The sequence below is a fragment of the Cetorhinus maximus genome, chromosome 4 (genome assembly GCF_964194155.1).
Source record: "Cetorhinus maximus chromosome 4, sCetMax3.hap1.1, whole genome shotgun sequence".
In the NCBI taxonomy this organism is placed as follows: Eukaryota; Metazoa; Chordata; class Chondrichthyes; order Lamniformes; family Cetorhinidae; genus Cetorhinus; species Cetorhinus maximus.
In genome coordinates, this window is record NC_135882.1 from 77,828,426 (window position 1) to 77,854,794 (window position 26,369).

The following is a 26,369-nucleotide window of genomic DNA, read 5'->3' on the forward strand; positions in this document are numbered from 1 at the left end:
AAATAGAAAACAAAATCCCTGACATGTCCTCTCATGTGACACTGTCACAAGAGTTGGGACATGTCCATAACTTTTTAAAACCTTTAATTAAATTTTTAAAAAGCTACATGAGACCTCATCCCGCCTGTGGATGAGGTTTCATGCTTTTTCTAATGCCCGCCAGGGCTCCTGGCCTGCCCACCAACCTTAAGATTGGACGGGCAGGTCCATTAATTACTTCAATGACTCTGTCAATGGCCGTAATTGGCCAGTGACAGGTCAGCGGGCGCACAGCTGATTTTGCTGCACCCCCGCCTACCTGAAAATTTAAATGGGGCACAGTGACATCGGGAGTTCTGACCGATGCAATCGCACGTCATTTTACGTGTTGGCGAGCGGGCCCCGCCCCCTGTTCGCCGATGGGAAAATCCTTCCCCATGGCTAATCTGATTATGGCTACAATAGCCTTGGTCCCTTCATGCAAGTCATTAACATAGATCAGAAATAAGCTAATTGGCTTATAGTTTCCTCCTTTCTGTCTCCCTCCTTTTGTGAATAGAGGTGTTACATTTGCGATTTTCCAATCTATTGGGACCTTTACAGTATTTAGAGAATTTTGGAACATTACAATCAATGCATCCACTATGCGTTTTGTGTCATACATCATGAAGACAGATATGTTCAAAGTCTCTGCCATTTCCCATTATTAATTCCTCAGTCTCATCATCTAAGAAACCAATGTTTACTTCAGTAACTCTCTTCCTTTTCTATACATTTGTAGAAGCTCTTACTGTCTGTTTTATGTTTCTTGCTAATTTACTCTCATTTTCTAGTTTCTCCCTCAGTTATTTTTGACATCCTGTGTTGGTTTCGAAAGCTGTCCCAATCTTCTGGCCTACCAAATATCTTTGTAGCATTATACACATTTTCCTTTATTTTGATACTATCCTTAACTTCCTTAGTTAGCCATGGATGGTGCATGCCTTTTATAAAGTCTTTCTTTCTTAATGGAATGGATATTTCTTGACAGTTACAAAATATTGCCTGAAATGTCTGCCACTGCCTATGTACCATCTTACCTTTAAACCTATTTTCCCAGTCCACCATGGTCAACTCTGTCTTCTAACCTTTGTAATTGCCTTTATTTAAGTTTAAGCCATTAGTTTTAGACCCAAGTTTCTCACCTCAAACTGAATATGAAATTCTATCATGTTATGATCACTCTTGCGCAGGGGATTCTTTGCTATGAGATTATTTATTAATCATGTCTCATTACACATATAGCCTATTCTGTGCTTGGTTCCAGAATATATTGATCTAAGAGTCATTCCATCAACTCATGCTCAAGGATACCTTTGCAAATTTGATGCCCCCAATCTTTTTGAAGATTAAAACCCACAATTATTGCAGTTCCTTCCTTACAATCCCCCAATTATTTCTTGATGTATTCTCTGTCCCACAGCATAGGGGGCCTATAAATTACTCCCACCAGTGAATCCTTTCACTTGCTATTTCTTATCTCCATCATTATCATTATCCATATTGCTACCCTGCCTTGTCCTTTCTCGTTAACTTTCTAATTCTCCTGTCACCAGAATCCACCCCCCCTCACTATTTAGTTTAAAACCCTCTTTACAACCCTAGTCATATGATTCTCCAGGACACTGGTCCCAGCATGGTTCAAGTGAAGGCCACCCCAATGGAACAGTTCCCTCTTTCCACAGTATAGGTGCGAGTGCCCCATGTATCAAAATTTCTCCCACATAAATCTTTGAGCCATGCATTCAACTCTATGATCTTATTTACCTAATGCCAATTGGCTCATAGCTCATGTGGTAATCCAGAGATTATTACCTTAGTTACCTGAATTTAGCCCCTAGCTGCTTATTCTTCCTCAGCAGAGCCTCTTTCTTAGTCTTACCTATGTCATTGGTACCTATGTGGACCATGGTATCTGGATCCTTCCCCTCCCACTCAAGTTCTTCTTCAGCTCTGAGCAGATGTTGTTAAACCTGGCACTGGGTACGCAACATAGGCTTCAGGATTAATGCTTTCAGATTCAGGGAACAGTATCTATCCCTCTAATTACACTGTTCCCTCCTACTACTTAATTCCTTTTTAACTCCCCACCCCAATTGAATATAACCCTATAACAAGGTGCTGTGGTCAGTTCATTCAACCTCCCTGCAGTCCTTGTTCACATCCACACAGGCTGCAAGAACCTTGAACCTGTTGGACAATTGCAAGAGCCAAAGCTCCTCCATTTCTACCTTCTCAATCCCCTGCCTTACTTGTAGCCACATCCTCCTGCCCCTGGCCATGGATCAAATCTGATCTACCTAACCTAATGGGTGCGACTGCCTCCTGGTCTGAGTAACTTTCCCCGTCCCTGGTGCATCGCAGTATCAGAAGTTTGGACACCAGCTCATCAACCACTTGGGCCACATGGGGGCTATCACTGCTGCCTGGGCTTTTGAAAATATGCTAATAAGCTGCCCATGAGGAAAGTGATGACAATTTTCCCATGGTGAACAAGAATTTGGTAATTTGTTTGAAGTCAGTATACATTCTAGATTGATTGATATTGGTGCACCCCGTGATAGTTTGGAATGTGTCAGATATATGAAGATTCAGGTCTGTGACAGCCACTATCAGGATGAGGTTGGCTGGAGGTCAAATGCTAAGAGCTGGCACAACTCCATTACTACCTCAGTGTAACACAGTTGGATAAATTAGCTTTCCTCTGGCATTCCAAGGTAGGTGTGACATGATCTAATGGCAGTTCACCTTTGGTGCAATCTGACCTTCCTCATCTTGTTTCTTTCATCCTCCTCCCCATCTTCCAAATAGCACAGAAAGAATTGAATTTCCATTCAAAAGGCCATTTACTAAATAATAATTATAGCACCTAACTCTAGAACAAAATCCCAAACTCTAGAACAAAATCTTGCACAGAATGTGTCTGCCTCCACGGCTCATTTTATAAGGCAAAAGTAAGACATAGCCTATTCCTTGTGAGACTCATGGGAGAATACACATTCAGTCATAATCGTGTACCGGTCAAATAAAACTCTAACTTTTTTTGGCAAAGATTTAAGTTCTGACGAGAAGGTTGCAAGGGGTTTGAGTTAAAATGATTTCAATATTTTGTGGGCTGGCATTGGATAATTATCATGTAAGTTGTCAACATAAATATTGTTTGCTTTTATTTGTCAGCCTGCTTACAGTTCTTTACACTGCAGTTGTCCACAGAACTCACTTTTGAACTTCAGCATTTTTTCTAAAATGAGCGTTCATAAAAATCACTTACTGTGCAAGTCCCAGATTATTCAACTCCACCTTTTGTGTTCTTCATAGTAATCTGGAAAGAGCAAAAAGTTTGTTTAATTATGTTGTTGACAACTTAGATAAAACATGAACAGTTTAACAACAATCTTTGTTTGTGGGAGTTTGCTGTGCACAAATTGGCTGCTGTGTTTCTTACATTGCAACAGCGGCTACACATCAGAAGTACTCCATTGGCTGCAAAGTGCTCTGGGATATCCTGAGGTCATGAAAGGTGCTATATAAATGCAAGTTTTTCTTTCAAAATATCCAGACCTGAAGCTCTTTACATGTGCGTAAATACCATGCACAGATCTCTCTCCTGGCAACTTGTAGCTGCAACCTAATTCTGCAAATCATGCTCTGCAGAAATGGGACCAGAACGTCAGTATAACTGCAACCCCAAAGAAAGGACAAATCTTAACCATACTTGTGTGGGAACTTAATAAACTAGAATGAGAAAATTAGTTAAAATAATCCTTCAGAAGCCATTCTGTTTCATGGTCCAGAATTTTACGTGCTAGTTTCGCGGCCAACCCGGAAGAATGTTAAACCGTGGGAGTTGGCAGCGCGCCCGCTGACAACTAAACAGCCACTTAAGGCAATTAAAAGGGCAATTGACTTGAATTTTACATTTCCCGTGCAATTTATCGTTTGGCGCACGGGCAGGTGGCTTTCCCGTTTTTCACTTTTCTCATGTAAAGGTGGGATAAAAGGAGGCAGGAGCACTGGCTGTCTGAGTTGTTAGGAGTTCAGGTGCGAGTTTACTTTGGCTTTATGGTTGAGATTTCAGACCTTTTCCTCTGGTTTCTCCTGAGTATTTCCTTTGTTAGCTTTGTTCTGAGGGCCCTTTTGTTTTTTCAACTCTGTTGGCGAATTTCTGCCGAGTGCAGCCTTCAGCGCATGGGGCAGTGCCATCTGCATCTCAACAGGTGGGGATTGCGGTCTCTGCTGGGGGCATCTTCTCTGAGAAGGAAAAGAGGGGCAGAAGGGAGAGGAGGCCAGGTGCCTGCAGGCAGCAATGCAGGGGGACACCTGTGGGACGAGAGGCGCAAGCACAGGGGATGCAGGGCCAGCAGGGACAGCACGCAGACAGAACTGCAGAAGATGCCACTATCCTGCTACCAGCGTGTACAGGCAGTGATCTTGCTACTTCAAAATGTCCAAGATCCAGCGCTGCAGGAGGCTCAGCCACTCTAGGGACACCGTGACATCATTATACTAGGTGATTGGGCCGCAGATCATCTCCAACTGTGTGAGTGGGCACCCAATGCCAGTGGCTCTGAAGGTCACAGTAGCTCTCGATTTTTATGCACCCAGATCTTTCCAGGGGTCAGTGGGGGATCTGTGTGGAGTGTCCCAATCAGCTGTCCATAGCTGCATCAAGCATGTAATGGGCACTCTGTTCAAATGGGTCCTCACATTCGTTCATTATCGTACAGATGAGGCCAGCTAGGCTGAGTGAGCTGGAGGTTTCGCAGCTATTGCTGGGTTACCCTGCATCCAGGGTGCCATAGACTGCACTCATGTGGCCATCATGGTGCCAGCGGGTCAGCCGGGTGCCTTTGTGAATAGGAAGGGTTACCACTCCATGAACGTACATAGTATGTGACCACCAGACCCAGATTCTACAAGTCTGTGCAAGGTACCCTGGCAGCTCCCATGATGCATACACCCTGTGACACTCCCAGGTGCCAAGACTGTTTGTGGCTCCAGCTCAGCTGCATGATTGGTTGCTGGGTGACAAAGGGTATCCGTTGAAAAAGTGGCTCATGATGCCTCTCTGGCACCCTAGGACAGAGGCGGAAGAGAGGTACAATAGGAGTCATGCCTCCACAAGGGCAGTGGTTGAGAGGACAGTAGGGCCAATGAAGATGACGTTCCGTTGCCTGGACTGTTTCGGGGGTGACCTACAATATCCTCCAGAGCAGGTGTCACTTATCGTCGTGGTCTGCTGCACTCGGTACAAGGGGGGACCCACTTGAGGACGAGGATACTGAAGTAGCTCCACATGCCTCAGGGGAAGGCTCTACAGATGGATCTAATAAGGACCCCGGGCAGACACAGAGTGAGGACGAGGAGGGAGATTTGATGAACTTTCAGGGAGGTAGGGACGCCAGGGAGGCCTTGATTCAATGCTCCTTCAGCTAGGCTGTCAGGGCTTGGCTTCCATCTCAGTGCAAGGGCGCAGCTTCCGTCACACACATTTCTGAGAAGGCAATGCCATGATCCCAATGTCACCTCACAACCTCTGTAATAAAGTTTGCTGCAGCTCGTCTGCCAGTGTGAGGTATGTCTGAATTTTCCTGCTCACCCCTGATGGATGGGCACCTAGCATAGAGACTAGGTACCTCATTCATCTCTCACACTGGCAGTGACCTCCTGTGTGTGGGCTTGTAGGTCGGAGGCCGACCCCAGGAACCCCTGATTCTGTTCCTGGAGCTGCCTCTCCATGAGATTCCCCACTCTCTCAATGGAGGAGGCTGTATGCTCGGTTCTCAGGGTCAACGCAGTGCTCACGCTGCACATGGACTCCTCCATGACAGATAACATTGCATGCAGACCCTCAGGGATCTCTGCCAGATCTTCCCACGCATCCCGCTGAACATCCAGCATCTGCCGCCTGATGGACTAGAGGCTCGTCATCTGCCCCAGACTCAGCATGGGCCTGGTCTCCAGCAGTCCTCTGACTGCCAGCGCCCTGGGCACTCTCTGCCTCTGTCAGCTCCTCCTGTGAGTGTGATGTGCCCTCACCACAGTGCACTCCAAATGGATCCGATGCGCTATAGCCCACCAACGAGCCTGTATCTACACTGGTGCTTGGTGTAGAGAGTGGATGGGACACGGGTCATCGCTCAGAAGTTCCTCCTCGGGTGTCAAGTGGTGTCCTTGGGGGTCAGCCGTGCGTCATGCAGGTGGCACTTCTGAGGGAGAAACAGAATATGTGAGTTAGGAACATCATCACTAAGTGTCTGTGCAAGCACGACGGCTGCTTGGCACAATGGACATGTGCCTCACTGGGGCACTGTGAGTGGCCAGGCGATGGGTACTCTGGGTTTGACTTCTCATTAGAGATGTTATGACCCTACATTTCTTGCACACTCCCCCAACCTCTCATCTACCCACTGCACTCTTACCATCCTCTGAGGCCCTGCCTCTCTGAGGCCTGTGGACCTTGATCCTTGCTTGCATTCCATGTCCAGAGCATCCATCCCAAACCTGGACAGGATCAGGACGTTGGGCACCCCACCACCCATTCGCGTGTGCTCCTGCGCGTTATGGCTTCCTCCTCCTGTACGGATACAAGTGCATTCATTAGAACATCCTCTACCTGCAACACCACTCCAGCCTGGTGAACCACGACCCTGGACAGCTAGCTTGAGGTGCTCATCAGATTGGCACTCCTCACCCTTCTATACACACAAGGTGAGTAGCAACATCTCCCACCCTTGACAGGTACAGGGATATGTGGCATTTGGCACTATGCATCTCACACCCCTGAGCACCATAACTTGCGGCCACCCTCCAAGGCATCTAGACTCACTTCCATGCCAAGTTGGTACTCACACTTGTGAAACACAGAAGATCATTGAACTGTTTCCGGCACTGGATCCATGTGCAGCGCACCACATCATGCCCGCTCACCTCGGCAGCCACCTCCGTCCAGGCCTTCTTTGTCTGGCAGGGTGGCCTCCTCTTGCCATCCTGCAGCATAAGTATTTCACACTGGGCACTCACTGCCTCCACTAGAGTGCGCAGGCAGTCGTCTGAGAATCGTGGGACAGAGCGCCCACCAGCATTAGCATCCGCCTGCCGTGTCCACCGGGTGCTGAGGCCATCACTTATGCCAAATTTTCCAGTCTCTTGTCGACTGCTCTGTTAGGCTTCTCCCCAACTCCTGAAAGCCTTCTGGGGGTTGCCTGGGCTCATTTTATAACCCCCTCCAGGTCACCATTCCACCCGGCGCCCGCCATGGTCCTGCCCCCACCAACAGCGCTGCATCAATGCCCCGGTGCGCTTCACACTGGCTGGACCTTAATTGGCTAGCCAGCGTGAAATCGTGCTGTTCGACATTTGCGGGTGGAAGTGGACATCGCTGCTGCTTCCAGGCTGTCGATCACACATGCCCAACTAGAGCGAAATTCAGACCATGGACTCTGTTTCCCCTTTAGTCTCCTTAGTAATGATTCTACAAAATCTCAAATATTGTCCCGGAAGGAAAAAAACAGTTTGGATCAGTACTCTTATTTTCCAGTTTTTACTGGTGTTCCATTTTTATGTATACAAGACAAGTTCAAACCAATATTCTTATTATCCAGTGTTTTCTGTTTTTTCCTTCTGGAATGTCTAGCTAAACTTGCATCTTACCTTATTTACCCTCCACTGGTAGCTGTCTTGGAAATGGTCCTTCTATTACTCCAACAGTGTAAGAGCCACAATATTCCACACATTGTTTGATCATTCCTATTTATTTTCACCCTTGTGATCCCCAATCCCATTTCCAAGGTGAAGTTCATCCAAAACAAAAACAAAAATACCTGGAAAAACTCAGCAGGTCTGGCAGCATCTGTGGACAAGAGCACAGTTAACATTTCAAGTCCGCATGACTCTTCAACAGAACTAAGTAAAAATAGAAGAGAGGTGAAATATAAGCTGGTTTAAGGGCGGGGGGGTGGGGGGGGGTGGGGGGGGGGTGGGCGTGGGGGTGTGGGGGGGGGCGGGGTTGGTGGGGGGGGAGGGGGTGGGACAAAAAGAGCTGGATAGAGGCCAGTGATAGGTGGAGATAACCAAAAGTTGTCACAGACAAAAGGACAGAGAGGTGTTGAAGGTGGTGATATTATCTAAAGGAATGTGCTAATTAAGGGTAGAAAACAGGACCAGCGAGGTACAGATAGCCCTAGTGGGGGTGGGGTGGGGTGAAGGAATCGATAAAGGCTAAAAGGTAGAGATAAAACAATGGATGGAAGTACATTTAAAAATTATGGAAATAGGTGGGAAAAGAAAAATCTATATAAAATTATTGGAAAAAACAAAAAGGAGGGGGAAAACTGGAAAGGGGGTGGGGATGGAGGAGAGAGTTCATGATCTAAAATTGTTGAACTCAATATTCAGTCCGGAAGGCTGTAAAGTGCCTAGTCGGAAGATGAGGTTCTTCCAAACTGTTCCTCCAGTTTGCGTTGAGCTTCACTGGAACAATGCAGCAAGCCAAGGACAGACATGTGGGCATGAGAGCATGGTGGAGTGTTGAAATGGCAAGCGACAAGGAGGTCTGGGTAATGCTTGCGGACAGACCGAAGGTGTTCTGCAAAGCGGTCACCCAGTCTGCATTTGGTCTCTCCAATGTAGAGGAAACCGCATTGGGAGCAACAAATGCAGTAGACTAAGTTGAGGGAAGTGCAAGTGAAATGCTGCTTCACTTGAAATGAGTGTTTGGGCCCTTGGACGGTCAGGAGAGGGGAAGTAAAAGGGCAGGTGTTGCATCTTCTGCAGTTGCACGGGAAGGTGCCGTGGGAGGGGGTTGAGGTGTAGGAGGTGATGGAGGAGTGGACCAGGGTGTCACGGAGGGAACAATCCCTATGGAATGCTGCTGAGGGTGGGGGAAGGGAAGATGTGTTTGGTGGTGGCATCATGCTGGAGATGGCGGAAATGGCGGAGGATGATCCTTTGAATGCGGAGGCTGGTGGGGTGATAAGTGAGGACAAGGGGGACCCTATCATGTTTCTGGGAGGGAGAAGGTGTGAGGGCGGATGCGCGGGAGATGGGCCAGACACGGTTGAGGGCCCTGTCAACCATCATTAAGGAAGAAGGAGGACATGTCAGATGAACTGTTTTTGAAAGTGGCATCATCAGAACAGATGTGACGGAGGCGAAGGATCTGAGAGAATGGGATGGAGTCCTTACAGGAAGCGGGGTGTGAGGAGCTGTAGTCGAGGTAGCTGTGGGAGTTGGTAGGCTTGTAATGGATATTGGTGGAAAGTCTATTACCAGAAATTGAGATAGAGAGGTCAAGGAAGGGAAGGGAAGTGTCAGAGATGGACCATATGTAAATGATGGAGGGGTGGAAATTGGAAGCAAAATTAATAAATTTTTCCAGGTCCGGACGAGAGCATGAAGCAGCACTGAAGTAATCATCGATGTACCGGAGAAAGAGTTGTGGGAGGGGGCCGGAGTAGGACTGGAACAAGGAATGTTCCACATACCCCATAAAGAGACAGGCATAGCTGGGGCCCATGCGGGTACCCATTGCCACACCTTTTATTTAGAGGAAGTGAGAGGAGTTTAAGGAGGAATTGTTCAGTGAGAACAAGTTCAGCCAGATGGAGGTGAGTAGTGGTGGATGGGGATTGTTCGGGCCTCTGTTCGGGGAAGAAGCGGAGAGCCATCAGACTATCCCGGTGGAGGATGGAGGTTTAGAGGGATTGGACATCCATGGTGAAGAGGAGGTGGTTGGGGCCAGGCAACTGGAAATTGTTGATATGATGTAGGGTGTCAGAGGAATCACAGATGTAGGTGGGAAGGGACTGGACAAGGGGAGAGAGAATGGAGTCAAGATAGCAAGAAATGAGTTCCGTGGGGCAGGAACAGGCTGACACGATTGGTCAGCCGGGACAGTCCTGTTTGTGGATTTTGGGTTGGAGGTAGAAGCAGGCCGTCCGAGGTTGGGAGACTTTCAGGTTGGAAACTGTGAAAGGAAGTTCTCCAGAGGAGATGAGGTCAGTAACAGTCCTGGAAACAATGGCTTGATGTTCAGTAGTGGGGTCATGATCCAAGGAGAGGTAGGAGGAAGTGTCTGCAAGTTGACGCTCAGCCTCTGCGAGGTAGAGGTTAGTGCGCCAGACAACAACAGCACCACCCTTGTCAGCGGGTTTGATGACAATGTCAGGGTTGGACCTCCGCATTCAAAGGATCATCCTCCACCATTTCCGCCAATTCCAGCATGATGCCACCACCAAACTCATCTTCCCTTCACCCCCCTGGCGGCATTCCGTAGGGATCGCTCCCTCCGTGACACCCTGGTCCATCACCCCCTACACCTCAACCCCCTCCCACGGCACCTTCCCATGCAACTGCAGTAGATGCAACACCTGCCCCTTTACTTCCCCTCTCCTGACCGTCCAAGGGCCCAAACACTGATTTCAAGTGAAGCAGCATTTCATTTGCACTTCCCTCAGCTTAGTCTACTGCATTCGTTGCTCCCAATGCGGTTTCCTCTATATTGGAGAGACCAAACGCAGACTGGGTGATCGCTTTGCAGAACACCTTCGGTCTGTCCGCAAGCATTACCCAGACCGCCCTGTCGTTTGCCATTTCAACACTCCACCCTTCTCTCATGTCCAAATATCCGTCCTTGGCCTGCTGCATTGTTCCAGTGAAGCTCAACGCAAACTGGAGGAACAGCACCTCATCTTCCGACTAGGCACTTTACAGCCTTCCGGACTGAATATTGAGTTCAACAATTTTAGATCATGAACTCTTTCCTCCATCCCCACCCCCTTTCTGATTTTCCCTCTCCTTTTTGTTTTTTCCAATAATTTATATAGATTTTTCTTTTCCCACCTATTTCCATAATTTTTAAATCTATTTCCATCCATTGTTTTATCTCTACCTTTTAGCCTTTTTCAATTCCTTCACCCCACCCCACCCACGCTAGGGCTATCTGTACTTCGCTGGTCCTGTTTTCTACCCTTAATTAGCACATTCCTTTAGATAATATCACCACCTTCAACACCTCTCTGTCCTTTTGTCTGTGACATCTTTTGGTTATCTCCACCTATCACTGGCCTCTATCCAGCTCTTCTTGTCCCACCCCACCCCTCCCCCTAAACCAGCTTATATTTCACCCCTTTTCTATTTTCCCTTAGTTCTGTTGAAGAGTCATTCGGACTCAAAACGTTAACTGTGCTCCTGTCCACAGATGCTGCCAGACCTGCTGAGTTTTTCCAGGTATTTTTGTTTTTGTTTTGGATTTCCAGCATCTGCAGTTTTTTGCTTTTATCTTAGTGAAGTTCATCCAGTTCTTTTTAAAAAGGAGGTAATTCAGTGTTAACTATTTTTTGACTGGGAGTCCATATTTCCATTATTCATTCGGAGAAGATGCATTCTAATTTCAAGTTGGTTGAGCGTTGTTTATATTATCATCATTTTCTCTATTCTGTATTCATAGTCTAATTTAAATACCTATTTACATCAATCATAGAATCATGCAGCACAGAAGAAGGACATTTAGCTCATTGTGCCTGTGATGGCTCTCTGAAAGTGCTATCCACTTAATCCCACTCCCCTGCTCTTTCCCTGCAGCCTGGAAAATTTTCCCTTTCCAAGTATTGATTGATCCAATATACTTTTGAAAGTTAATATTGAATCTGCTTTCACCATCCTTTCAGGCAGTGCTTCCTAGAACATAACAACTCGCTGTGTACAAATATCCTTCTCATCTCCCCTCTGGTTCTTTTGACAATTATGTTAATTCCGGTTATTGCCTCTCCTACCAATCAGTTTCTCCTTATTTACTCTATCTAAGCTCTTCATAAAGCTATTCATTTCTCTCATCAGTTTGAAATCCTGAATCATATCAGCTTAATCTTCCTTTTGTTAATGGAAATAAGCTCAGTTCTGAATCTGTCTATTCAGAGCTTCTAAATTCTGGAATTATCCATTACTCCAATCACAGTCGTCTACAAAGTTTCTCTTATATCATAGCAAAAAATTATTTCACTTTTGCTACCTTTGTGGATTTCAGAACGAACCCATACCAGACAGACTCAACACAGATGATGCAGATACTGATGTTTTACGATAGTCACTCATCAAGGCCTTCTGGAGTATTAGCAAAAGCATCCACGGGTATTTAGGTCTACTTCTCTTATCAGTCCTTTAAGTTTTTCCAGTTTTGCAACGTGTTGAAAATTCATTAAATGAGGTCAGCCATAATCAGTGCAATGTAGCAGACAACAAATAAGAAAGTCATATTTCTGTCAGAGCAGCCATAAAAGATAGATTAACAATGTTTCAATATGCAAAACTATATTCCCCACAAGTATAAATATGCAGCTTAATAATAGGTTCTGAAATGTTCATCCTCTTTACTCTAACTTCTTTATCTATTATATGCTATTGTTACTTGTCATCAAAACAAACTGTGCTTGACAAACTCTACAAACTCAAAGTAAAAAGCAGAATCAGGAAGATGTAAGGTGATGATTGTTTTGGCTGAAGGAATATTTGAGTGTGCTAACTCGGAGTTAATTTCCAAAAACAGATTTTTGGTAATATCAGATTTGTTACAGAATACTTTCTGAATTTTTAAAATGTACATTATATTGCCCAAAATGTAATTCTATAAAAAAAATCTGTAAATTAGAGCTGGTGGTATTAGTAGGTAAGCTGTTATTGTGTTTAGAACATTCCTTTACCTACATATCAATTAATCTAATCATTTGAATTCATTTCTAAATTAAAATGCAACTCAGATTCTACACTGAAACAGCATAGGAACAAGGTAATTTCATCCATGTTAGTCCAGTTGAGATTAATAAGAAAGTAGTTGGTGTTTTTCCAGGTAATTCTGTTTTTGTTTTGTTTTGGTGTTTTCTTATCTTGCGTCTGGCAATATTTACTAAGTATTTTACTGATCACAATATCAATGCAGTCTGTGATCCTATGGTATATAGTATGACAGAAGTTAGATAAAACTGTGTCATTAATCATGGCTGCATAGAATAAGATATTTGTGTTTGGTGAGGATTTCTTTAAATTTGTGACTGTTAATTGGAACTTAGTTAGTTTGCGGGCAGGAAAAAGGACTTTTTACCTGTCGGTCGCAATGGTGGCTTTTCACACCATACCATCCATTCCCTGCCTCATTAATTATGCAGCCACAAGAATCACGCCATCATGCTGGCGGGCGGCCTCTGAATTGCCAGCCACACCGTTACGTCGTTGTCTCCTCACTCTGGGTGCCATATCTAAACTCAGCCACCCACACAGTTCTCAATGCATGCAGCCCAGGACTGCTCCAGTGAAGACATGGCCCTGAAAGCCAAGAAGAGTTTAATGATCACTGATATGCCTTTGGGAGGCCCGCCATGATGTTCTCCACCTCTGCTCTGGCTTCAGGAGGTCCAGCAATCTCACCACTCCAGCTTGGCAGGTGGTGGCAGTGGTGGTCAGTGCCAATGCTGCACAGAAGACATTGGTCATCTAGTGTGGAAAGAGGTTGAATGATCTCATCTGTGCCGCTAGGGTAAGGCAGCCATCCCATTACTTTAAACTCACACACTCACAAACCCATCACACATTCACTGGCATCTCACTCACTGCCAGCTCAAGGTACATCACCACTCACTCTCTCACACACACCCTCACATCTCCATCCGGCCTCATCTCCTCTGGAGACTGCCTCCTCAGCCCTCAGCATCTTGAGGCCACTTGCACAGATCAGCATGTGCCCCACACACACCCTGGGATGCCCCCATTCCCCAGTAAAGCCTTCACCATGCAGCCTCTTTCCTTGCCTAAGGCCATTTCTCCCCCTTTCCCAAGCAAACCCTAGCCAGCAATCGTTGAAAAGCCTCCCCCACCTTATGGCTGGTCTGGTAGGTAAAGGCCTGCCTGTTAGTCCCACTAAAAGTGATGTGGTGCTGCCTGCGGAGCCTGGCACTGATGACTGTGAGTGATGTCCGAAGTCAGGTAGGAAAACAAATCTCAAAGCTCTGAGCCAAGTGTAGGTGTACATCGTTTATGAACTGTTGTGAAACATGTCAATGTGATTACAAGCTGACATGCTCAGACGATCCAGTATGGGGGATGATTCCGGTGAGCTGGGTTTATAATGATATGCAGATGTATTACAATGAAGTTCCAGACATGCACAGGATGCGGCCTGCCATTGGTGGACGGAGTGGACAATTGCAAACTGGTTTAACAATATTGTGAAGCTGATTTTTGGCCTTCCTGCCATATTGTCCACTCACGCCTGCCATGACGCCCGACACCAGTGGGCATGGAAAATTCCGCCCTTAGTGTTTTGTTTTACAATTTCAATTTGAGATTTATGTGAAAGTCGCAAAATAAATTTGATGGAGTAACTCATGTTGCTATTGGCACAAAGTCACAAAATGCATTTGATGGAATAATGACAGTCAGGTAATAATAATTAAAAATAAAATGCAAGGCCTTCTATAACTCTCTCAGTAGGAGGCCAAACAGCTGAACTTAGCTAAGTTGCTACTACATGTTTTATAGCGAATTCGGTGTGGTATGGGTGATCACTCAGAATATTATTGTATAGTTACAACTTTCATTCAGATGAAAACGTTAGTGTGTACTGGGCCAAAAGCTACATTATGTCAACCACGTTAAATCTATGAGCATATTATCAATATCACTTAAACAAACTGTGGTTTGTCAAATGCAGTTCCAAAAATTATATGCTTAAGACCTAATTTCTCTCAGATTTGATCACTACATGAAATAAAGCTTTATTTTTAGTAAAATCTGACTGGTAAATTGATGTCTTTGGTAGACCCATGCAGTTACATGCCAACAATGGTTTTCAGTTATCAGTTTCCCTATGGAGAAAGGTTTATTCATCTGGTCAAAGTGGTGTAGGAACGATGGATGCACCTGGTGGCTTAGCTTAAAATCTATAATAAACATGCACCCTATGTGCTTCTTCTATTTTTAATAAATGACCATGAGCCAGCAAAAGGAAACATTTTTGGAGCTTTTAAATCATTCTGAAGTTGCAACCAAAATAATTGTCACAGAAATTCATGATGAAGTTTTACATATTGCCAGAACTGTTTTTTAAATTTATTCATTCACACGATATGGGCATCACTGGCTAGGCCAGCATTTATTGTCCATCACTAGTTGCCCTTGAGAAGGTGGTGGTGAGCTGCCTTCTTGAACCGCTGCAGTCCATGTGGTGTAGGTACACCCACAGTGCAGTTAGGAAGGGAGTTCCAGGATTTTGACCCAGCGACAATGAAGGAACGGCGATATATTTCCAAGTCAGGATGGTGAGTGGCTTAGAGGGGCAATTGCATGTAGTGATGTTCCCATGCATCCCTCCTTCCAGGTGGTAGACATCACGGTTTGGAAGGTGCTGTCGAAAGAGCCTTGGTAAGCTCCTGCAGTGCATCTTGTAGATGGTGCACATTGCTGCCACTGCATCGGTGTGGAGGGATTGAATGCTTAGGGTGGTGGATGGGGCGCCATTCATGCAGGCTACTTTGTTCTAGATGGTGTTGAGCTTCTGGAGTGTTGTTGAAGATGCACTCATCTAGGCAAGTGGGGAGTATTCCATCACACTCCTGACTTGTGCCTTGTAGATGGTGGACAGGCTTTGGGGAGTCAGAAGGTGAGTTACTCACAGCAGAATTCCCAGCCTCTGACCTGCTCTTGTAGCCACATTACTTATATGGCTGGTCTAATTCAGTTTGGTCAATGGTAACCCCAGGATGTTGACTGTGGGATTCAGCAATGGTAATGCCACTGAATGCCATGGGGTGATGGTTAGATTTTGTTTTGCTGGAAATGGTCATTGCCTGGCACTTGTGTGATGTGAATGTCATTGCCACTTATTAGCCCAAGCCTGAATGTTGTCCAGGTCTTGCTGCACATGGACATGGACTGCTACAGTATCTAAGGAGTTGCGAATGGTACTGAACATTGTGTAATCATCAGCAAAAATCCCCAGTTCTGAACTTATGATGGAGGGAAGGTCATTGACGAAGCATCTGAAGGTGGCTAGACATAGGACACTACCCTGAGGAACTCCTGCAGCAATGTCCTGGGACTGAGATGATTGACCTCCAATAACCACAACTATCTTCCTCTGTGCTAGGTATGATTCCAACCAGTGGAGATTTTTCACCCAAAACCCATTAACTTCAGTTTTGCTAGGGCTTCTGGATGCCACACTTGCTCAAATGCTGCTTTGATGTCAAGGACAGTAACCTTCAGCTCATCTCTTGAGCTCAGCTCTTTTGTCCATGTTTGGACCAAGGCTGTAATGAGGTTAGGAGCTGAGTGCCGCTGGCAGAAGCCAAACTAAGCTTCAGTGAGCAGGTTATTGCTAAGTAAGTTTTGCTTGATAGCACTGTCGATTGCACCTTCCATCACTTTACTGATGATGGAGAGTAGACTGATGGGGCGGTAATTGGCCAGGTTGGATTTGTCCAGCTTTTCGGTGAACAGGACATACCTGGGCAATTTTCCACGTTTCCGGGTAGATGCCAGTGTTGTAGCTGTACTGGAACAGCTTGGCTAGGGGCGTGGCAAATTCTGGAGCTCAAGTCTTCAGTACAATTGATGGAATATTGTCAGATCCATGCCTTTGAGGTATCCATTGCCTTCAGCCATTTCTTGATATCACATGGAGTGCATTGAATTGGCTGAAGACTATCATGTGTGATGCTAAGGACTTCAGGAATAGGCCAAGATGGCATACTGCATATTCACTTAAATAGTGAGAACAGCTCCTGTTACAACTACATTTGCCTGAAATTCTTTTGCCAGTTATTTTAATGAACCTTTTCATCCAGTTATTTGAAAGAAGTTGAACTACCAATCAGATGAATTTCACATGAACACGTGAAGCTTGTACTCAATGCTGATGGCCAGGATGCTGATGGTTGGGTTTCACTGATGTTGGTGATTGCTCAATTTGCTCTTGGAGATGGCCACTTGCCACTTGTTAGCCCAAGACTGGATGTTGTCCAGATTGCTGCTGCAGATGGACTACTTCATTATCAGAGAGGCAGAGAATGATGCCCACTACAGAATTGACACAAACAACTCTCTTCCTGACCTTGTGATGGAGGAAAGGGTACCGATAAAGCAGTTGAAGATGCTGCCCTGACCTTATGTGATAGATTGGGGCTGCCATGATGCCTCAAACAACAATGAGCATCTTCCTTTCTGCCATAACTGCCACCAAAGCAGGTTTTTCCTTAATCCTCCCTCCTCCCCAGAACTCCCAACTCCCATCATTCACCTCCGCACACCCTCCACCCCCCCACTGCTGCCCTCCCCCGACCTTGTTTCATTTTTGATCTAAATATTGCAAGGATTCTTTGGTGCTATACTTGATCAAATTCTCCCTTGATGTTGAGGGCAGTTACTCCCACTTTTCTTTTGGCATGGAGTCCATGCTCATGCATCAATAATAACTGAAAGCCGATGATAATTCTTTATGAATGTTTGGTTTTTAAACTACAGATGATGGCACCCCGTGCTCAAATAGTCAACTTTCAACTATTCGTATCAAAACTGGTGCAGTTTATTAGACTATGTACTCCTGCATAGACATGTAATCTTTGTTAACAAAACTTCCTTTACAGCATAAAGGGTGAATTGATTTGAATCCTTTTAAGCCAAATTAAAACATTTTGCTTTAGGGAGGATAAAAAGAATTATGTCTGTGAAATACATTTGCAGATGACACCAAAACCGCTGAAAAGATTTTTAAGAGATGACTAGATAGATTTCTGGATTTGGGAAAGGATTGAGGGACTCGGTGAGAAGGCAACTCGGTGTTACTGATCTAAAGAAAAAGAACATGCCCAATTGTTTTCTTTCCTGTTTCCATAAGTCCTTCATATTGTTTCTCTCATTTCAACAACAGTAATCACTCGCAATAACATAACATGCTTTTAACATAGAAACAGCATCCCAAGGATCTTCCCAGCGGCATAAGGACAAAAAGGAAGGCAGACTCTAATAAGGATGTTTCTTGGAGGGGTGAAGAAAAGCTTAGTGGAAGTGGTGGATTTTAAGAAGGGCCTGAAAAGAAGAAAAGTAGATTGAAAGTTGCAGGTGTTTAGGGACCGAGTTCCGGAGATGGGGTAACGGGAGGTGGGGATGCACAAGCTGCCAGAGCCAAACTAACATAGGCCAGGGTTTTTCAGATGGCGGGGTTTTAGTGGGCAACACATCTGCTCTGACACTGTCTCCCCTGCACCAATTTCACGCTCCAACCAGCGTTAATTGGCTGGAGGTGGGACTTCCGCCCCTCACACGGGAGGAAGTTCTGCTTCAGAGATCTGGTCACCAATCTGATTGGCCGGCAGCATTCTAGTCCCTGCAGCAACAGAAGCTGCAGTGGACAGGGCTGGGACTGCCAGCAGTCCCCAGAGCCAAAGGCCCAGAATTCCAGGAAGAGGTAAGTTTTGGGGGTCTCAGGGCAGGGAGGGTAGTGGGGCTATGGAGGTCATACAGACCTTAATGGGGGGCACCCGATGTTAAAAGCGAGCTGCTGATGGAGGCGCCCCACCCCTTCCAGCCTGAGGCCTGAACCTGATTATTTTCGGGCTTCCCTGGAACTCCTGCCAGCCTAAAAATCGATGCTGGGCAGGAAGTGACCCTTAAGTGGTCAATAATTGGCCCCTTAAGGGCCTCAATTGGGGTGAGAGTGGGAAGGCCAGCCAAGGCCTCGCCTGACCCAGTGTAAAAATGCAGGGGGTTCAGGGTGGGTAGGAGCCCAGCGGGAAGCCCATCCATGAAATTTTACGCTCACCTCACACTTATAAACATGGCAGGGAGCGTAAAACTTTGCCCATAGAGCTCTGACGGAAGGTCAGAGACCTGAAACCTCTGTTCCTCTCTCCACAGATGTTGCCTGACCTGCTGAATATTTCTAGCATTTTCTGCTTTTATTTATTGTAGAGTTTTGGTGTTTTTTCATTCGTTCATGGGATGTGGGCGTTGCTGCTTGGGCCAGCATTTATTGCCTGTCCATAATTGTCCTTGAGAAGGTGTTGGTGAGCTGCCTTCTTAAACCGCTGCAGTCCATGTGGTGTAGGTACATCCACAGTGCTGTTGGAGAGGGAGTTCCAAGATTTTGACCCAGCGACAGTGAAGGAACGGCAATACATTTCCAAGTCAGGATGGTGAGTGGCTTGGAGGGGAACTTCCAGGTGGCGGTGTTCCCATGTATCTGCAGCCCTTGTCCTCCTAGATGGTAGCAGTCGTGGGTTTGGAAGGTGCTGTCTAAGGAGCCTTGGTGAGTTGCTGCAGTGCATCTTGTAGATGGTACACACTGCTGCTACTGTGCGTTGGTAGTAGAGGGAGTGAATGTTTGTGGATGAGGTGCCAATCAAGTGGGCTGCTTTGTCTTGGATGGTGTCAAGCTTCTTGAGTTTTGTGGGAGCTGCACTCATCCAGGCAAGTGGGGAGTGTTACATCACACTCCTGACTTGTGCCTTGTAGATGGTGGACAGGCTTTGGGGAGTCAGGAAGTGAGTTAGTTGCCACAGTATTCCTAGCCTCTGACCTGCTCTTGTAGCCTCAGTATTTATATGGGTGGTCCATTTCGGTTTCTGGCCAATGGTAACCTCCAGGATGTTGATAGTGGGGGATTCAGTGATGGTAATGCCATTGAATGTCAAGGAGTGCTGGTTACATTTGCTCTTTTTGGAGATGGTCATTGCCTGGCACTTGTGTGACGTGAATGTTACTTGCCACTTGTCAGACCAAGCCTGAATATTGTCCAGGCCTTCCTGCATTTGGACATGGACTGCTTCAGTATCTGAGGAGTCACGAATGGTGCTGAATATTGTGCAATCATCAGTGAGCATCCCCACCTCTGACCTTAAGATGGAAGGAAGGCTATTGATGAAGCAGCTGAAGATGATTGGGCTGAGGACACTACCCTGAGGAACTCCTGCAGTGATGTCCTGGACCTGAGATGTTTGACCTCCAACAATCACAACCATCTTCCTTTGTGCTAGGTATGGCCCCATCCAGTAGAGAGTTTTCCACCCGATTCCCATTGACTCCAGTTTTGCTAGGTCTCCTTGATGCCACACTCGGTCCAATGCTGCCTTGTGCCAAGGGCAGTCACTCTCACCTCACCTCTGGAGTTCAGCTCTTATGCCCATGTTTGAACCAAGGCTGTAATAAGGTCAGGAGCTGAATGGTCCTGGCGGAAACCTAACTGGACGTCAGTAAACAGATTATTACTAAGCAAGTGCAGCTTGATAGCACTGTTGATGATCCCTTCCATTACTTTACTGATGATCGAGAGTCGACTGATGGGGTGGTAATTGGCCAGGTTGGATTTCTGCTGCTTTTTGTGTACCGGACATACCTGGGCAATTTTCCACATAGCCAGGTAGATGCCAACATTACAGCTGTCCTGGAACAGCTTGGCTATGGGTGTGGCAAGTTCTGGAGCACAAATCTTCAGTACATTTGCCACAATATTGTCAGGGCCCATAGCCTTTGCAGTATCCAGTGCCTTTGGCTGTTTCTTGATATCACCTGGAGTGAATCAAATTTACTGAAGACTGGAAGCTGGGGACCTCCGGAGGAGGCCGAGATGGATCATCCACTTGGCACTTCTGGTTGAAGGTTGTTGAAAATACTTCAGCCTTATCTTTTGCACTGATGTGCTGAGCTCTTCCATCATTGAGGATGGGGATATTTGTGGAGCGTCCTCCTCTGGTGAGTTGTTTAATTCCCCACCGCCATTCATGGCTTGATGTGGCAGAACTGCACAGCTTAGATCTGATCCGTTGGTTGTGAAATTGCTTAGCCCTCTCTATCATTTGCTGCTTATGTGGTTTGGCACACAGGTAGTCCTGTGTTGTAGTTTCACCAGGTTGACACTTCATTTTTAGGTATGCCTGGTACTGCTCCTGGCATGCCCTCCTGCACTCTTCATTGAACCAGGGTTGATCCCCTGGCTTGATGGTAATTATAGAGTGGGAGATATGCCGGGCCATGAGGTTTCAGATCGTGATTGAGTACAATTTTGCTACTGCTGATGGCCCACAGAGCCTCATATTTGTCCGGTCTTGAGTTGCTAGATGTGTTCGAAATCTATCTCGTTTAGCACAGTGGTAGTGCCACACAACACGTTGGAGAGTATCCTCAAAGTGAAGATGGGATTTTGTCTCCACAATGACTGTGCAGTGGTCACTCCTACCAGTACTGTCATGGACAGATGCATCTGCGGCAGGTGAGTTGGTGAGGATGAGGTCAATTCTGTTTTTCCCTCTTGTTGGTTCCCTCACTACCTGCTGCAGACCTTGTCTAGCAGCTATGTCCTTTAGGCCAGCTTGGTCTGCAGTGGTGTTGCCGAGCCACTCTTGGTGATGGACCAAGAGTCCCCCACCCAGAGTACATTCTGCACCCTTGCCACTCTCAGTGCTTCCTCCAAGTGGTGTTCAACATGGAGGAGTACTGATTCATCAGCTGAGAGAGGGCGGTACATGGTAATCAACAGGAGATTTCCTTACCCACGTTTGACCTGATGCCATAAGATGTCCTGGGGTCCAGAGTCATTGTTAAGGCCTCCCAGGGGAACTCCCTCTTGACTGTATACCATGGTGCTGCCATCTCTGCTGGGTCTGTCCTGCACAGGGCATACCCAGGAATGGTGATGGTGGAGTCTGGGATATTATCTGTAAGGTATGATTCCGTGAGGATGACTATGTCAGGCTGTTGCTTGACTAGTCTGTGAGACAGCTCTCCCAGTTTTGGCAGTAGCCCCCAGATGTTAGTAAGGAGGGCTTTGCAGGGTCAAGAGGGCTGGGTTTGCCATTGTCATTTCCAGTGCCGAGGTCGATGCCGGGTGGTCCGTCTGGTTCCATTTCTTTTTGACTTTTTAGTGGGTTGATACAACTGAGTCGCTTGTCAGGCCATTTCAGAGGGCATTTAAGAGTCAACCACACTGCAGTGGATCTGGAGATAGATATAGGCCAGACAAGGTAAGGACAGCAGATTTCCTTCCCTAAAGGGCATTACTGAACCAGATGGGCTTTTACGACAATTGACAGTGGTGTCACGGTCATCATTAGACTTTTAATTCCAGATCATTATTGAAATCAAATTTCACCATCTGCCATGGTGGGATTCGAACCCGGGTCCACAGAGCATTAGCCTGGGTCTCTGGATTCCTCATCCAGTGACAATATCACTGCAAGAGATAGAAAGGAGCAAGACCATAAATGGACTAGGCACAAGGTTGAAAATTTTTAATTAATGATATTGGGGACCATGAGCTTTGTAGTTAATTGAGAATAGGGTGATGTGTGAATGTGCCTTGATGCAGGACAGGATATAGGCAACTGAGTTTTGGAGGAGGTGACAAGAATTGGAGCTGGCCAGCAGAGCATTGGAACAGTCAAGCTTGGCAGCAACAAAGGCCTGGGCGAAGATTATGGCAACAAAAGTACTGGCTGGGATTTTCCAGCCCTGTTGGCATTGGGTGTCTTGGTGGATGGGCGGGGGACAATATGGTGAGAAGGCCAAAAATTGGTTTTACACCGTTGTGAAACCAGTTAGCGATCATCCACTCCACCTGTAAATGGCGGGCTGCGCTTCCCGCCACCACACATTGGGAAGCTAATTTCAATAGTTTAGCATCTCATTATAAGCCCTGCTCACCGGAATCATCCCCCCACATTAGATCATCCAGGCACATTGGTGTGACGTGTTTCACAACTGTATATAAGTGACGTGTACCTGGCGAGCTGCACTTCACTTGGGACTTCGAGGTTTGTTTGCCTGCCTTACTTCGGACAGCATGCCCGGTCATCAGTGCCAGGCTTCGCAGGCAGTACCACATAGCTTTTAGGGGGTGCTCACAGGCAGGTCTCTACCTACCAGACCAGCCGTAAGGTGGGGGTGGCTTTTGAATGGCTGCAGGGCTCGAGCTTGCTTGGAGAAGGGGGAGAAGTGGCCTCAGGCAAGGGAAGAGGCTGCAGGGTGAGGGCTGTACTGGAGAAGGGGGGTATCCCAGGGTATGTGTGAGGGCACATGTTGATCTGTGCAAGTGGCCTCAAGGAGGTGAGGGCTGAGGAAGCAGTCTCCAGAGGTGATGAGGCTGGATGGAGATGTGAGGGCGTGTGTGAGAGAGTGAGTGGTGATGCCCCTTGAGCTGGCAGTGAATGAGATGCCAGTGAATGTGTGATGGCCTTGTGAGTGTGAGTTTAGATTGATGAGATAGTTGCCTTACCCTCGCGACATGGATAAAATCATTCATCTGTTTTCTGCACTGGATGCCTGACCTCTTGTGTGCAGCATTGGCACTGACTACTTCTGCCACCGCCACCCAAGCCGGAGTGGTGAGACTGATGGGCCTCCTGCAGCCAGTGTGCGGGTAAAGGACATCACAGCGGGCCTCCATGGTGTATAGAAGGCATCCCAGGGATGCGTCATTGAATCAGGGGATGGCCCTTTGGCTTTTGGGGCCATGTCTTCACCGGATCAGTCCTAGGCTGCAAGCATTGAGAAGTGTGTGCATGGCTGCAGTTTAAATATGGATCCCTGTGTGAGGAAGCAGCAAGGTAATGGTGTGGCAGGCAAATGGAGGCCACCCGCCAGTGAGACAGCGTGTTTCTTGTAACTGCATAATTAATGAGGCTGAAATGGGACAGCATGGCACGAAAACCCACCATTGCGGCTCGCGGGTAAAGCGACTTTCTTCCCACCCGCAGCGGCACTTTATGCAAATCTCAGACAATTGTGCTCAATGAGGCAGAAGTGGAGGTGGGCATTATTATGGAGGTGCAAGTAATCGATTTTTATGATGGAGGGAATATGGGATCGGAAACTCAGCATATAGGTCGTCGAGGCTATGAAAAGTCACATTTGTCTATTTTAATATAAATACGTAATATGCATAATGTGTTCACATATATCAAGTTGCTTTATTTTGAGCAAATAGTTTTTGTCTGTGTGAGATAATAATAGCTATATCTATATTGTGACTTCACATTATTTGCTTATAATTATAGATTATGGCCAAGGCTGATGAGGATCTATAGACTTTACTACACTTTATCAGAGAGAAAACAAGATTTTTTTTTGCTGATCTGCAATACTTATTTGGGAACATGTCAGAAATCTAGATTCATTGAGAATTTGGTACTTCAATATAAACTAATTCAGCTATACACTGTAACTTGGGCAATAGCTGCAACCCATAGGTTCTGTTTCAACAAGTATCTTCTGGGTCTATCACATGAAATGACACATTCAGGTGGCTGCAAAATGAACACAAGGTTAGAACGTTAAATTCCATTTTCTAATGTTTAAAGTAATAACGATGGGAAAGTATGTCACTCACCCTTATGTTTTCCACATTCATTCCCTGCAGGGCCTGAAGCTTGGTGAATGTCTCTGACCCTAAACCAGTTATGTCTAGAACTTCCTGCGTTAGCTCTCATTGTGACCTTGGAAGCAGCCATAACAATAAACTGTGCGGGCATAAAACCCACTAAACCTGGATCATAGTATGGATGGGCTTTTCATGTCTGCTGAAAATGATTGGCAGATTTGCATTGCAATTTCCTGGTGAAATAGAATAGTGCAGTAATTATGTTGAAAATGATAGATTAGTATTTTTCAATTGAAGAAAAGAATTCTAAAAGGCAGATATGTTTTCTTCCCTTTAATCTTTACAAAAGAATATATTTTACAAGAAGACTAAAGACTAAATAATATTTTGTGTCGGTGCAAAAATTCTTTAGGTACTAACATGTGCTGGGCATGTCTAATTGCTGCCAAGCCATTTGTCTGGTATTCCTAGCATTTTTTCAAGGGCAGTTTTTAAACTGAAGTTAGATTAAGTGACCTGATGAAAGGCAACATCCAATTATTCTAATTAAACAGCATTACAACTGAAACATACTTGCTTGACCTTCATTAATGTGCTTAGTTTATTGTGTACTAATGTAAACGTAAGGGACAATAGTTTCTGCTTCAGGCACAGTTGACACTCCAGGTGCAAATTGCACACTTAAATTTCTTCTTGTTTTTCAAAGCGCTTTCTTTCCTCAAGTTCCCTCTCAAATTCATTAGCATATTGCTGAATGTATGATCTGCCATGAACCAACACAACTAGACAATGTTTTAGAATGTGATGTTTTTAAAAAATATCTTTGCATTAAAAATATCCCTTGATATATCTAATAACAGTAAGGTGGCTTTATTAATATAGCTTAAATTGGGTTAGAAAAAATAAGTATTTTTAATCAGTGTCAAGTCCACCACATGTAAATAACCCAATATTGAATAATAGAAAATGATTTTCAAAACGGTCAGAAACCATTTATAACTTACATTAATTTGATCTGGGCATGGCCAGTTTTGTGGGTGTGGCCAGTTTCTCACACTATAGTTTTTAATCTAGAGACAGAAATCATAGACATCGAGCTGTGCTGAATGCAATTTGTGCTTAAAATTCACCAATTTTTTAAAATTCATTTATGGGATTTGGTGTCGCTGGCAAGGTCAGCATTTATTGTCCATCCTTAATTGCCCTTGAGAAGGTGGTGGTGAGCTGCCTTCTTGAACTGCTGCAGTCCATGTGGTGTGGGTACACCCACAGTTCTGTTAGGGATGGAGCTCCAGGATTTTGACCCCCAGCAACATTGAAGGAACGGCCAATATATTTCCAAGTCAGGACAGTGAGTGGCTTGGAGGTGTCTGCTGCCCTTGTCCTTCTAGATGGTAGCAATTGTGGGTTTGGAAGGTGCTGTCTAAGGAGCCATGGTGAGTTCCTGCAGTGAATCTTGTAGATGATACACATTTCCATCAGTAGTGGAAGGAGTGAATGTTTGTGGATGGGGTGCCAATCAAGCAGGCTGCTTTGTCCTGGATGGCGTCAAGCCTCTTGAGCCTTGTTGGAACTGCACTCATCCAGGCAAGTGGAGGGTATTACATCATACTCCTGACCTGTGCCTTGCAGACGTTGGACAGGCTTTGGGGAGTCAGGAGGTGAGCTACTCATTGCACAATTCCTAGCCTCTGACCTGCCTTTGTAGCCACAGTAATTATATGGCTAGTCCACTTCAGTTTCTGGTCATTGGTAACCCCCAGGATGTTGACAGTGGGCGATACAGCGATGGTAATGCCATTGGATGTCAAGAAGAGATGCTTAGATTTTTCCTTGTTAGAGATGGTCATTGCCTGGCACTTGTGTGGTGCAAATGTTACTTTCCGCTTATCAGTCCAAGCTTGGATATTGTCCAGGCCTTGCTGCATTTGGACATGGACTGCTTCATGTTTGGGCTGAGGACACTACTCTGAGGAACTCCTGCAGTGATGCC